The sequence below is a fragment of a genome, unplaced genomic scaffold (assembly GCF_019419815.1).
Source record: "Pyrus x bretschneideri cultivar Hongxiangsu unplaced genomic scaffold, Pyrus_bretschneideri_v1 Contig154, whole genome shotgun sequence".
Taxonomy (NCBI): Eukaryota; Viridiplantae; Streptophyta; class Magnoliopsida; order Rosales; family Rosaceae; genus Pyrus; species Pyrus x bretschneideri.
Window position 1 is genome coordinate 41,449 of NW_025999451.1, and position 13,782 is coordinate 55,230.

The 13,782-nt window shown below is 37.0% G+C and overlaps 1 non-coding gene across 1 annotated transcript; it reads right to left on the reverse strand.

Annotated features, from left to right (window-relative positions):
• Window positions 1-311: 311 nt before the first annotated feature.
• Window positions 312-420, reverse strand: LOC125475657. The gene has a single exon (XR_007257016.1). It is a non-coding gene; the product is annotated as a small nucleolar RNA R71 (small nucleolar RNA).
• Between the last annotated feature and the right edge of the window lie 13,362 nt (window positions 421-13,782).

Here is a 13,782-nt window from a genome sequence, read left to right on the forward strand (position 1 = left end):
CGCGCCATTGTGCATTGTATTGGCCCCCATTGCACAACAATTCGAGATTTGCCCACAAATAATTCAACTGTTGCCTATGTTTTATGGGAAGGAGGAAAATCCTTACCATCATATCAAGGCGTTCTTCAAGCTATGCTCCACGTTCACCCTTATCAATGTTAGTGAGGAACAAATTCGACTTCGTTTATTCCAGTACTCTTTGAGGGATAAAGCAAGTAGCTGGTTGGATTCCCTCCCTGAAGCCTCCATTGATACATGGACAGGTTTATCCAAGAGGTTTTTGTCCAAATTCTTCCCTGCTCGGAGAACCAATGCTTTGATCAATGAAATTATGAGTTTCTGGCAGCAAGATGGTGAACAATTTCATGAGAGTTGAGAGCGACATAAGGACTTGTTTCTTCAATGTCCTCATCATGGTTTTAATACTTGGCAGAAGGTTCATTATTTCTACAAGGGTCTAAACCCTTAATGCAGGAGCTTGGTTGATTCAATCTTCGGTGGAACTCTAATGGACAAAACTCCAGAAGACTCGATATGTGCTTTCAAGGCCATATGTGAAAATTCTGAGCATTAGGATTTTCCTACAAAACATTCGAGAGCCATAACTACATTGCCAGCAAAAAAAAGGTGGTCTGTATGAAGTTGATACAAGTACGGGTTTAGAAGCACAAGTGGCAGCCCTTACGAAGCTTCTCACTCCACTAGTGAGCAAGATAAGTACACAGCCATGTACCTTATGCGCTAGCATCACCTATGATACTGCAAGTTGTCCAACAAATCTTATTTCGGAAGAGGTGCAAGAGGTCAATGCATTTAGTGGAAGGCCTCGAAATAATTTGTACTCCAATACATATAACCTGGGGTGGAGAGAACATCCTAATTTATCGTGGAGGGACTCGCAAAATACCATGGGACAATCCAATTCATCAAGGTCATACCAACAGCCTTATCATGCTCCAACTGATCAACAAGAAGATCCTAGTGTGAAGGAAATGCTAACTCAGTTGTTGAAGCAAACAAAACACTACGATCAAAGTATATCAACACTTCAGAAAGGTCAAGCTGAGCTTGAAAAACAAATGGGGCAGATTGCTACGTCTTTGAGCAAACTTGAAAGAACAGGGACGTTTTCCAAGCCAAACAGAAATTAATCCAAGAAATAATGAGCATGTGATGGCCATTACTGATAACTATGGCAGATTAAGCCATAAAATCTCCATTGAAGAGCAAGAACGAAGAACAATGAATATCAGAGTAGAGAGAAAGCGATATCTTGCAAATGTTGTTGTATTTACTGAATGAATACAATTGCTTACATTTTCAGTATATATACCTAACCAAACAAAACTTACAGCTGTCAAAACTTAATAACTAAGTTAGCTAAACACTTTAACCACCTATATAAAACTATGACTAAAATACCCATGCACATATACTCGGTTAATACTCCCCCTCAATCTCAACTGGGATATCCCAGTCTGAGATTGGTACAATGATGAATAAACAAAGGACTGTGTAAACCTTTGGTCAAGACATCGGCAACCTGAGCTTCTGTAGGAATATATTGAACCTCTAGATCTCCCTTTTGGACCCTTTCTCGAACAAAATGGAAGTCAGTATCCAAGTGTTTAATCCGAGTATGAAAAACTGGATTAGAACATAAGGCTAACGTTGAAAGATTATCACAATGTAACAACGGTGCAGATGGAAGAAAAACATGAAGATCTTTGAGAACTGATCGAACCCAAGCTACATCTGCAGCAGCATTAGCTAATGCCTTATACTCTGCCTCAGTAGAACTGCGCGACACACTTCCTTGTTTCTTGGACTGCCATGATACAGGATTGGAACCAATAAAGACAATGTATCCTGTGGTGGACCTTCTGGTATTTATATCAGCAGCCCAGTCTGCATCACTATAAGCAAGGAGTTCCAAGTTGCCCTGAGCAGAATAAGTCAATCCACACTGCAATGTACCTTTAAGATATCGAAGAATTCTTTTAATCAAACAAAAATGTTCTTCAGTCGGAGTTGTCATAAATTGGCATGCATAATTGACTGCATAGGCAATATCAGGCCTAGTGAAGGTCAGATACTGTAAAGCACCAACCATACTTCTGTACACTGTTGGATCAGCCATTGGTTGTCATTCATCCTTCAATAACTGAGTGTATGGCTTGCTCGGAGTTGAACAGGGTCTACAATGCATCATACCAGCCTTATTGAGAAGATCAGTAACATATTTTGACTGATTAATGAAAATGTCTCCATTGTCTCGGTAGGCAATCTGCAAACCCAAAAAATAGGTTAACCTCCCCATGTCTTTCATATCAAATACACTGGCTAAATCATCAATGACTTACTGTATTAACTTGGAAGAAGACCCTGTGATGATAATATCATCAACATACAATAGCAAGATCACTACATTAGAACCACTGATCTTCACAAACAAACTAGGATCAGAATGAGAAGATTGAAACCCCAAAGTAGGTAAATAGCTTGTAAACTTGGCATTCCATGCTCTGGGAGCCTGTTTAAGACCATAGAGAGACTTAAGTAACTTGCAGACATGAGTAGGATATAGAGAATCTTGAAAACCTTGAGGTTGTTTCATAAACACCTCTTCTTGTAATTCCCAATGAAGAAAGGCATTCTTCACATCTAATTGCCTTAAATCCCATTTGTTCATTGCTGCAAGTGACAAGACTAGCCTTACTGTTATGTGTCTGACCACTGGACTAAATGTTTCTTCATAGTCCAGACCATGTTCTTGGCTAAAACCTTGAGCGACAAGCCTTGTCTTGTATCGAGACACCTTTCCATCTTGATCCTTCTTAAGCTTGTACACCCACTTGCTGCCTATAACATTTCTGTTTGGTGGAACTGGTACTAATTCCCAAGTACCTTGTTTCTGCAAAGCTTCAAATTCTTCCTTCATTGCATTTCTCCATTGCACAGAGGTAACAGCTTGCTTGTAATGAGTTGGTTCTGAAGACTCATGAATATCCAATATAGCAGTAAAACCACTAAACATAATATCATCATCAGATGATAAAGAAGAACCCGGAGTCATGGATACAGAGGCACAATAACCAGAATAATCTTTCCTTTGTAAAGCTCCACTTTTTAACCTTGTAATCATATTATGCTCAGAAGGCACATTAATTACATCATTATGAAGCACAGGATTATTTACATCATGAAAAGAAACTGAAGATGTACCAGCCACAACATCAGGAGAAACAGCTGAAATATCAACCATATTGGCAGATGTAGAACAATCATTTGGAGATAGATCGTCAGAGTGAGAAGTTACCTGAATTTGGGAAGGGTTATGGACAGGCAACCTTGGAGAGGAAGGAGTTGGATGTAGAGTAGTAGCTTGTAATGGTAACAATCTTGAACCTGATGCTGTACCAGAAGACTGAGAAAAAACAGAATGCAGCTCCATGTCTGGATTATTGACCACATCACTCACCCCATGTTGCTCAGATTCATGGGACAATACAACCGAAACAACTCTGGGTAACTCTCTTTGTGTTGTTGAAGGAGACACAGATTGAGGAATATGTATGGATTGGGATGTTTTAAAAGGAAATACATGTTCATCATGAATGACATGCCGAGACAACAATAACCTTTTGGTAGGTATATGAAAACACAATACTCCTTTGTAACCTACTGAATATCCCAAAAATACACATTCATCACTTCGTGCTTGTAGCTTATTAACATTATAGGGTCTCAAATAAGGAAAGACTGCAGAACCAAACACCTTTAAAGACCCTAAAGAAGGTGATTGTCCAAACAACTTCATATAGGGGGATATCATTTCTAAATTCTGACTAGGCATTCTATTTATCAAGAATACTGCATGACTACACGCATGAAACCAGAACTGTTGAGGTAAAGAAGCTGCACTCAATAATGTCACAGTAGTTTCAACAATATGTCTATTTTTCCTCTCAGCAAGACCATTCTGCTGAGGTGTATAGGGACAAGAAACAAGATGCAAAATGCCATTGGTATCCAAGAAGGTCTTAAACACTTTACTCATGTACTCTCCTCCTCCATCAGATTGTAAAGTCTTAATATTTGTTTTGAAATGATTCACAACAAAGGCATGAAATTTCACAAATACAGTGTACACATCAGACTTATTAACAAGTGGAAAGATCCAAGTAAACCTTGTGCATTCATCAACAAAAATTACATAATATCGGTAACCTTCCACAGAAACAGTAGGTGAAGGTCCCCAGACATCAGTATGCACTTTTTCAAAAGGAATACTTGACTTATTACACTTGGAAGGAAATGGTTGTCTAGACATCTTACCCCTAATACAAGCTGAGCACAACTGAGGACATTTATCTAAAGGAACAGAAATCTGAGAGTCTTGAAGCATTTTTAATTGAACCTCATTGGTGGGATGCCCAAGTCTATGATGCCAGATAGATGTCTTCACAATTTGCCCCAACAAAGCTTGAGGTGTATTATTCATTAGCTGAGAATATTTGTAGAAGTGCTGCTGAGGAATGTAATACAAGCCACTACTACTACTCCTTCCTTTCATGAGGATTTTCTTGGTTGCCTTGTCCTGCACCCAAAAACCAAATTCATCAAGTATAACATAGCAATGATTATCCTTGCATAGTCTATAAACTGATAATAAACTAGCTGCTAACTGTGGAACATGTAACACCATTTGAAGAATTAAAGATTTAGAAGAGGTTAAAAGAGAACCCAAACCAGTGTTAGCAACGGGAAGTCCCTCTCCATTGCCAACTGTAATCCTGTCATTGCCCTCAAAAGGTGTTACAAGTGTCAAATTATCAAGGTCAGCAGTCATATGGTGAGTAGCTCCTGTATCTAACACCCAATTTGGCTGTGAAGAAGACACGAAATTCTGCTGAGCTTGGGCAGTAAGTGCAGTCAAAGAAGAAGATGGTTGATCACCTTGGTATGCATAATTGCCTCTGTGATAACAGTTGAAAGCAGTATGGCCTTTCTTTCCACAAATTTGACATGCCATAATTGGAGGAGCGGAACTGGAACTTGCATCATACCTTGAGTAACAATTAGGAGCAGTATGGCCTCGTTTATGACAAATCTGACATTCAGGAATCAGTGTTGGTTTGGAACCAGTATTGCCATTCCAATGCTGCCAAGTTGAACCACCTTTAGATCCAAAATTAGAGCTTCCATTATTATTTGTGCTTCCAGGAAAGAAATTTGAATTCCCTAAGAACCTGCCATTATTGTTCCCATTATACCTAGGCCTGTTGTTACCCCTTCCATTGTTACCTCCATAATTCTGATAGCTCCTGTTATTCTGAGAATTTGCATTATGTTGTTGATGAAACTGAGGAAGATAAGCCTGAGACACAAATTCCCCAGTTGACATTTGAGTATTATTCTGAGAATTAGCATTAGCACCACTGACAAAACCATAACCACCAGAAAACTGTTGAGCCGATCTTTGACTCTGTGAAGAATGAGCATTTGAAGATTCACCATGACAATACATGCCCGACATAGGAAAAGTCATTGTAGATTGGGAATCTTCAGCAGTCCTCTCTGCAGCCCATAATTGAGCTCGAAACTCTTTAAGAGAAATAGGAGTTTCACGAGCCACAATTACAGTACGGATCATGTTAAATTCTGCTGGCAATCTAGCCAAAGCAGCAACAATAAGATCATTTTCAGATACAACTTCTCCAGCAGCAAGAAGTTGATCCTTAAGAACTTTGATTCGCAACATGTATTTCTCAACACTATCCGAATCTTTCTTAATTGTCAGTAACTCAGTCTTGAGATGATTCACTCTGGCTCTCGAAACAGTAGCAAACCGATCTTGCAAATTCATCCAAGCTTCATGTGCAGTTCGACTACCAACAACGTATTCAACTGCTTCATCTCCCAAAGTAGCAAGCAATAGACTCACAAGAGCCCTATCTCTTTTAATCCACTCTTTATAAGCTGCTGTAACTTCAGTAGTGATACCACCGTCTTCAGTAAAGACAAACTTTGGTGGACAGATAGAGGTACCATCAAAATGATCAAACAAATCATTTCCTTCAAGAACAAATCTAAACTGAAAGGACCACTTCACAAAATTATCCTCCTGAAGTCTAATGGTTAACATGCCAAGTAGACTTTCAACCTTCACCATATTCATCGCCATTACTCCAAAAAATGAGAAGAACACAGTAATTTCAACTACAAGATCAACCTCAACAATCAAGAAGCAACAAAGAGCTTCGTGCTCAAACCAATCACCAGTAATCAAGGAGCTTCGTGCTCAAGAAATAACCAATACTGTGCAATTTGATAAAATCAAACAATTATAGGCTTCGTGCCCTAGAAATTAGCAACAATCAAGAAACAACAAGGAGCTTCGTGCTCAAATCAATCACCAGTAATCAAACAATTATAGGCTTCGTGCCCTAGAAATCCGCAACAATCAAGAAACAACAAGGAGCATCATGTTGTAGAAATCATCACATCAAGCCACACATCCATAATTCTTCGTGACGACGAAGTAAGAATTCCACAATTATACTAAGAAACATCTCTCAATTTTGAAGATCAAAACACACAGAAAAAAACCTGATATCGCAATAACGATCAAAGATCCCAATCTGAGCAGATCAAGATTCAGGGCACAACCAGCTCAGAGACGCCGCAGAAAAACCGTAAGCCTGATGAGCTAACCAGGATCCTCTTCACTGGTTTACTGAACCTCAGCTCTTGATACCATGATAACTATGGCAGATTAAGCCATAAAATCTCCATTGAAGAGCAAGAACGAAGAACAATGAATATCAGAGTAGAGAGAAAGCGATATCTTGCAAATGTTGTTGTATTTACTGAATGAATACAATTGCTTACATTTTCAGTATATATACCTAACCAAACAAAACTTACAGCTGTCAAAACTTAATAACTAAGTTAGCTAAACACTTTAACCACCTATATAAAACTATGACTAAAATACCCATGCACATATACTCGGTTAATAATTACAACCTTCAGAAGTGGGAAGATGATCGATAACAAAGTAGAGATGCATGAGAAAGTTGAAAAGGAGAAGGAAAGGGGCACGAATATGAATGATTAGCAGCAAAATCATTTTTTTAAGAGTTCAAAATAGCCACCATCTGATCTGAAAAGAACTTTATTTGATCTAACACTTAAGGATGTGGCGTATGATCCTCCTTTACCATTCCCTCAGCGTGCAAAGAAAGGAAGAAAAGATCAGTACACGAGGCATATATTGGTACAATTCAAGAAAGTTCAAATCAACATTCCATTGCTTGAAGCCATCAAAGGAATTTTGTCATATACAAAATTCTTGAAGGAACTCTGTGCTCACAATCGAATGTATGGAAAACATGAAGAGGTGATGTTATTAGAAACGGTAAGTGTAGTGCTTCAACGAAAATTGCCACCAAAACTCAAGGATCCAGGAAGCTTTACAGTTTTGTGAATTATTGGAGAAAGAAAATTTGAACGAGCTTTACTTAACGTGGGACCAAGTGTCAATCTTATGCCTTATTCTGCGTACAAACATCTAAGTTTGGGGGAGTTAAAGCCTTGTTCCATGTCTTTGCAACTTGTAGATCATTCTGTGAAATATCCAAGGGGCATTATTGAAGATGTACATGTCAAGGTTGATCAGTTCATTCTCCCTGCTCACTTCATTGTTTTGGACATGGAAGAAGTTGAAATTCCAGGCAATGAGCTACCTCTCATTCTTGGTAGATCTTTCATGGCTACTGCAGGTACTAAAATTGATGTAAAAGCTGGTTTACTGACCATGACTATGCAGGAGGTTACCATAACATTTCAGATCTTGAAACTTTAGAGTCCTTGGGATCTTCATGATTGTTTTCAGATCGATGTTATGGATCAAATGAAAGAGAAGTTTGAGGTTGCTCATGACAAAGCTTTACTTCCGAAATATTTTGAACCAAACCAAAAAGTTTTGCTGGAAAAGTCAAGGTTCAAGTTATATCCCACTAGGCTTCAATCAAGGTGGTTGTTTTGTTAAATTATGGAACAATCTGTTGTCGTTTCTGAGTTTTGGTTCGCGGTGCATTCTAAATCCAACCATATAAAGAACGTGTAATTATGCCTTGTATTTTGTCAGATACACGTCAAAAACCAAGCAAAGCTCAGAATTGATTATCATAACTTGGAAATCTGCGTTTTCAAATCTTTTAAATTTTGGTTCTTGTTAGTTGTTTTGTTGTGTCATTAGTGTCCTTAAATTCCAAAAAAAAAAAAAAAAAAAAAAAAAAAAGAAAGAATAATTTGAAAACCCAAAAAGATTTTTGGTTAGTTCTTTGAGTCGTTTTGGTTAGTCCTTTCCAAATCCAGTGATAATAAATTGGTTGCCACTTAAATATGGTTCTAAGAAATTGATAAGCATTGTTTGTGTTTGTTGTTTAATTCTTTGGTTAGCTATGCTTTATAAGATCATTCTTTACACCTTTCTCATGCACATAGCCAATGTTAATGCAATTGTTTGCTTGCTTAGAGAATTTTATGCAGATTGAGTAATCATTAAGATCTCAACTAACACTAGAACTTGCTTCAATATCTTTCGAGGTGAAATCCTAAATCATCCAATATTAGGGAGACGATTTTGGTCATCTTCGGACCGTTTGAGCCTTTCTACTTAACCCTTTATGTTATGTTATCCTTAGTTAGCCCTTTGAAGACAAACACTTAGTCTTTTCTTTCATCACCCACATTAATCCTTACCCATTTAACCAGTATTAGCCATACCCTATAGCTTGAATATCAAGATGATGAAGACAACAATAAAGGTTGAGTTGTATATCAAAGAAGTGGCGTGTACCGAGGTACCATGTCTCATATTACTATTCATTTATTGAAAAGAGAAAGAGAGAGAGAGAGAGAGAGAGAGAGAATGAAAAAATGAAACGAAATATTTGAAATTGTCCCAGTCCTACAACATGAGTCCTGGACGACAGAATCAAAGACCAAGCTTCAAAAGAGGGTCAGCCGAATTACATATGAAGAAGTTTTGGTATATCTCAAGTTCTAGTTTTTCCCTACCCTTTCTTTCTTAGCCAATAACTTAGCCGAACGTTACAACCCTTCTAAAGACCATTTGATCTTTGATGTTGCAATGATTTACATTAGTGTTGAGATGATATGAAGAGCAAGCTTATGGGGTTCGATACATTCATTATCTAGAGATCACTTATATTATACCTGTTCGCATATACCTATCCGAGTTCCAAGCACTACAGTAATTATTGGCTAGTCATATACATATCTGAAGAATGTTTATGTAAGGTGGTGTTAACTTTTGAATCATTTTTAGAATCCTTACAACAGTTTCCATGCAGTGTTTGAGGAAACTATTTGGAAAGTCTAACTGCATTGTGTTTTGTTTAAATTTAATCTTGAGTCTTTTTTGTGTTTCCTTGCGGACAAGCAAAGTCTAAGTTTGTGGTATTTGATACGATCAATATTGCATACATTTTAATATCCTTTTTATTTAGATTCTTGTGATGTTTTTGAGTGAATTCAGTTCTCTTTCACTTTGTTTTGTGTTTTTCCTAGGTTTGAGGAGTAAAGACGAAGACACAACAAAAAGGATAGATTTTGCAATTGAAACGAGTTATGTGTCCTGGAAGTAGAAACTGTCTGTGCAGATCAGCCACCTTGACGGAATAAACTGTGCTTCCTCAGAAGAAATCAGCTGTTGAGCCTTATACCATTGGAAAGATATGGATGTTAGCTTTCAGAGGAATTTTACGGACTGTGATTTCGAATTTTCTAGACGATGTTATGAAGGTTTTCGTACAAGATGTCAGTCAGCCAAGTCTACGCGGAAATTGCAAAGTTTGTTGGGTTTTTCTAGTCTTCATTCAATCAAACCCCAAAGCCCACGATGAACGTGTTGAGTTGATTTACTCCTATTTCAAATGGGTCTGAAGTAACTACTTGGGAAGTTTACTCACCAAATCATCAGTCATGCAATACAAAGGATATCACAAGACCTAATTATGATAAGATTTGTCTATTATATGAAGGGGGCGTGTTTTTGGAGAAGGAGAAACAGTAGCCATCTACCATTGTTTGATTCTTCTATATTTCAATATCGTTCATAAGATTTTCATGCTCTTTTCTAAACTTTTCATTATGTTTTTGTACTCTATGAATAACTAAACCCTTTTCTAGGGCTAGGATGATGCCCCAGCATGAATGTTTATGGTTTGCAATGACTATTTGATGAAATTTATTTTTGTTGGATGAATTCACTACAAGAATCAAATCCTTTGTGTTGAAGTTCTTTGACTGATCACCTTAGGGCTTTGCGTATAGTAATTTGAAGATGGATTTGAGGCGTAATTGCAATATAATTTGAACAAGCTTCTTGTGAATAAGGGTTGTGAATTACATAGATGTTGTAACAAGATTTAAGGTTTGCATGATTCTCTAGTTCTCTTGTACGTAATGAGTTCTACATGTTAAATTTATGCCCTAACCAGATAAACTGCACGTTAGGACATACGACCTCTGCCCTAACTAGAAAGAATCATAAACTCAAGGAGAACTATGGTCTATAGTGCCTTAACCGAACTTAGATACGGGAATTGTCATCTAAGAGACAAAATATTCCATTGAATGCATTGAACCTAAATTAGATTGCTTGTGGTTGATTCCGAATCCCTAGATTTTCATCACTTGCCTTAAAACTCAACGTTTTCTTCTCTTTAATCTTAGTTTTAATTTTAGGTTCTATTTTTATTCGCTTATAAAATCATCACAACAAACTCTTCACATCTTTGATTGAATTATTAATTAAGATCGAGTCTAGTTCATTGTTTGGGTTTATATTTTCATGTTTGCGTGTTTTCAATATAATTAGATTCGGTTTAGTGTTCATATGTTATGATATAAATATGCCACACCAATTCGTTATGAATGGATGATGAGATTCCATTGATATAGAGCCAATTCCAATAGACTTATTGGAGGGTCCCATTGGCGTGCTTCCAGTAGGTATTGAACCTACGAATTCGCCAATCAAATTGGAGGTTGAATTAGAATCCTCGTGGGAATGATACTTGGACTTGCAAAACGCTATATTACGACTATCTTGTGCACTTGCAAGTTTACACCAAACAACATCATCTTCGGAACTTTGGACTTTTGCATACTCATTCGCTATACTTTCTCCAACCAGTGCAACCCTCTACTTGCACATATCTATGGGATTCTCTTAATCAACAATCCCTAGAAGTTCCTGGACACCAATTTGTACACCACCTCAACTTTCACCACCTTCTCCTTCTTCTTCTTCTCCTCCTCCTCCTCCTCCTCCTCATCCTCCTCCTTAACTTTCTCCTTTAACTTAACTTCCCTCCTTAATGCCTTCACCTCATCCGTCAACTCTTCCACCTTCTTCAACACCTTACTCTCAAAAATATCCTTCTCATTCTTCTTCTTCTTCCTTAACTTCCCTCCTCAATGCCTTCACCTCGTCTGTCAACTCTTCCACCTTCTTCATCTTCCTCAACTTCCCTCCTCAATGCCTTCACCTCTTCTATCAACTCTTCCACCTTCTTCAACACCTTCCTCTCAGAAACATTGATAGGTGTTTTTACCACTTGCAAAAGTAGAAATAAAAACACTTTAAATACTTGCAATAGTACAAGGTAATTGTAGTATAATTTGTATCAAATCAAATCTTAATTAATTACTTCAAACAAAGTTTTGGAGAAAGGTGATTTTGTGATTTCAAATAATAAAAACGAATTTAATAGAAAATAATTAAATAAAGTGACAAAATAAAATGAACTAAAAGAAAACAGTTTTTGAAAAATTAAAATGTAAAAGCCTAGGGTTCTGCCGTCATCTTAACAATCCTATGTAGTTCTTCCAATTACTTATGAATTACACATACATATTTTGAATGTTAGGTTTTCCGAATACACATCCATCTGTGCTATTCACATCAAATCTAAACATGCATGACTCGTTAAGCTTTGTGAAACCTTTTGAAAAACCATATAACCCTTAAGACGTGGTATTCATCCTAAGTGAACTTGCATATATTAACCCCAAGAAGCCTTTGTCAATTTCAGGGACTGACCTCTGACCAAAATTGCATCAAATTACTTTTCTAAAGATCCTAATTGTAGCTAAGCATTAAGACAATTAAACAATATAAACCGGTGATTAAATAATTCAAACCTGCATGCATAATAACACAAGCAAATTGAAAAGAAACTACATATTCTTACTAAGGCTCGTGGCCTCACCCTAGCAAACGGAAATTAGTTACGAACAATCATTAACAAAATATTATTAAAAACAAGGATAGAAAACACCTTGAAAATAAAATTGAATCCAAAAGCTCTCTAAAGTAGTGCGTCATTTCTTCTCCTCTTTCTCCCTTTGTCTTCTCCAAAAACCCTAATGGCTAAAAAGCCTTATTTATACCACTAGAAAATAAAACCCTACCTAGAAAACGTCTTAGAATAATACTAGGAAACCAAATAAATTAAAATAAATTGGGAAACATAATCCTAAATTGACTGGTAAAATTCGCCCAAAATCTGCACAGCCTCAAAACAGCTATGTTTTTGGATCTTCAGGGCTCCAAAACAGGCCCAAAATGGCTTGAATTAAAGCTTGAGATGTCTTGAACATAATTGCAAAAAGCCTCGAACCCAAAAGACATCATTTTGGACACCAAAAGGCCCAAATAAACCCAAAACGTCACTTTGACAGCACTGCACGCTACTCCTTTATTTCATTGCCATAGATAAACCGTTGGGTAGAAAATTATGAAACTTTGATGAGAACACGTCAAGAGACACACAAACATTCTCCAATTTAAATCACTCCAAAATTTGTCTGCTGATGCGAGAATTATACGCACACAAATTAAACCCTCTTTTTGTCAAGTTGTAGTATAGATATAAGTAGGGATCGTTCTAGACCGGGGATTATGAGGGATTGTTAATCACTTGGATTTGACTCAAAAACGTAAAAATAAAGTTAAAAACGTTCACAAAGACTCAAAGGACTCAAAATAAGTTCAAAAGACTCAAAACTGCCTAAAAACACTAACTAGGCAGTTTCTGACCTTAAACCTAATTTTGGACGAATTTAAGATTATGGCTTGATTCAAAACACTTTAAAACATAAACTAAACAGATTCTAAGCACTAAAGAACAAGAAAGTAAAGGGGGATTTTGATTTGACGAAAATTGAAATAACAAAACAAGTTAATAAACTAGGCAGATTGTAAAACGAATTCCTTGAAAACAAGATAATGGATGGATTAGTTAGAGGTCCATTCTCCACACATGACACTTTTGTATATGAATCGATTCTCCAATTGCTTTTCACTAACTATGATGCTCAACACCCCAAGTTAACCGTGATGCACTAATTAACCTTCAAATCTTCCTTATGTCAATGAATTGGATGAGATGCATGCGACAATTCAAATCATTCTCCAACGGTCCTCAACATGAATGCATAGAAGAGGTACAGTGAGAGATCATTATGCTCTATGAAAATTATAAATGTTGACGAGGCAATTGTAACTATGAATGCATGAAACTCTTGCCAAGAATTCAATTAACGTGGTTGTGACTAGCAACCTTCACTACTTATGTTTATAAACTTGTGACGATTAGGTGAAACTCGTTTATAAACTAGCATCGAGTTTATGCATGAAGACTAAGTATGCATCCCTAATCAACATACAAAAACAAGTTT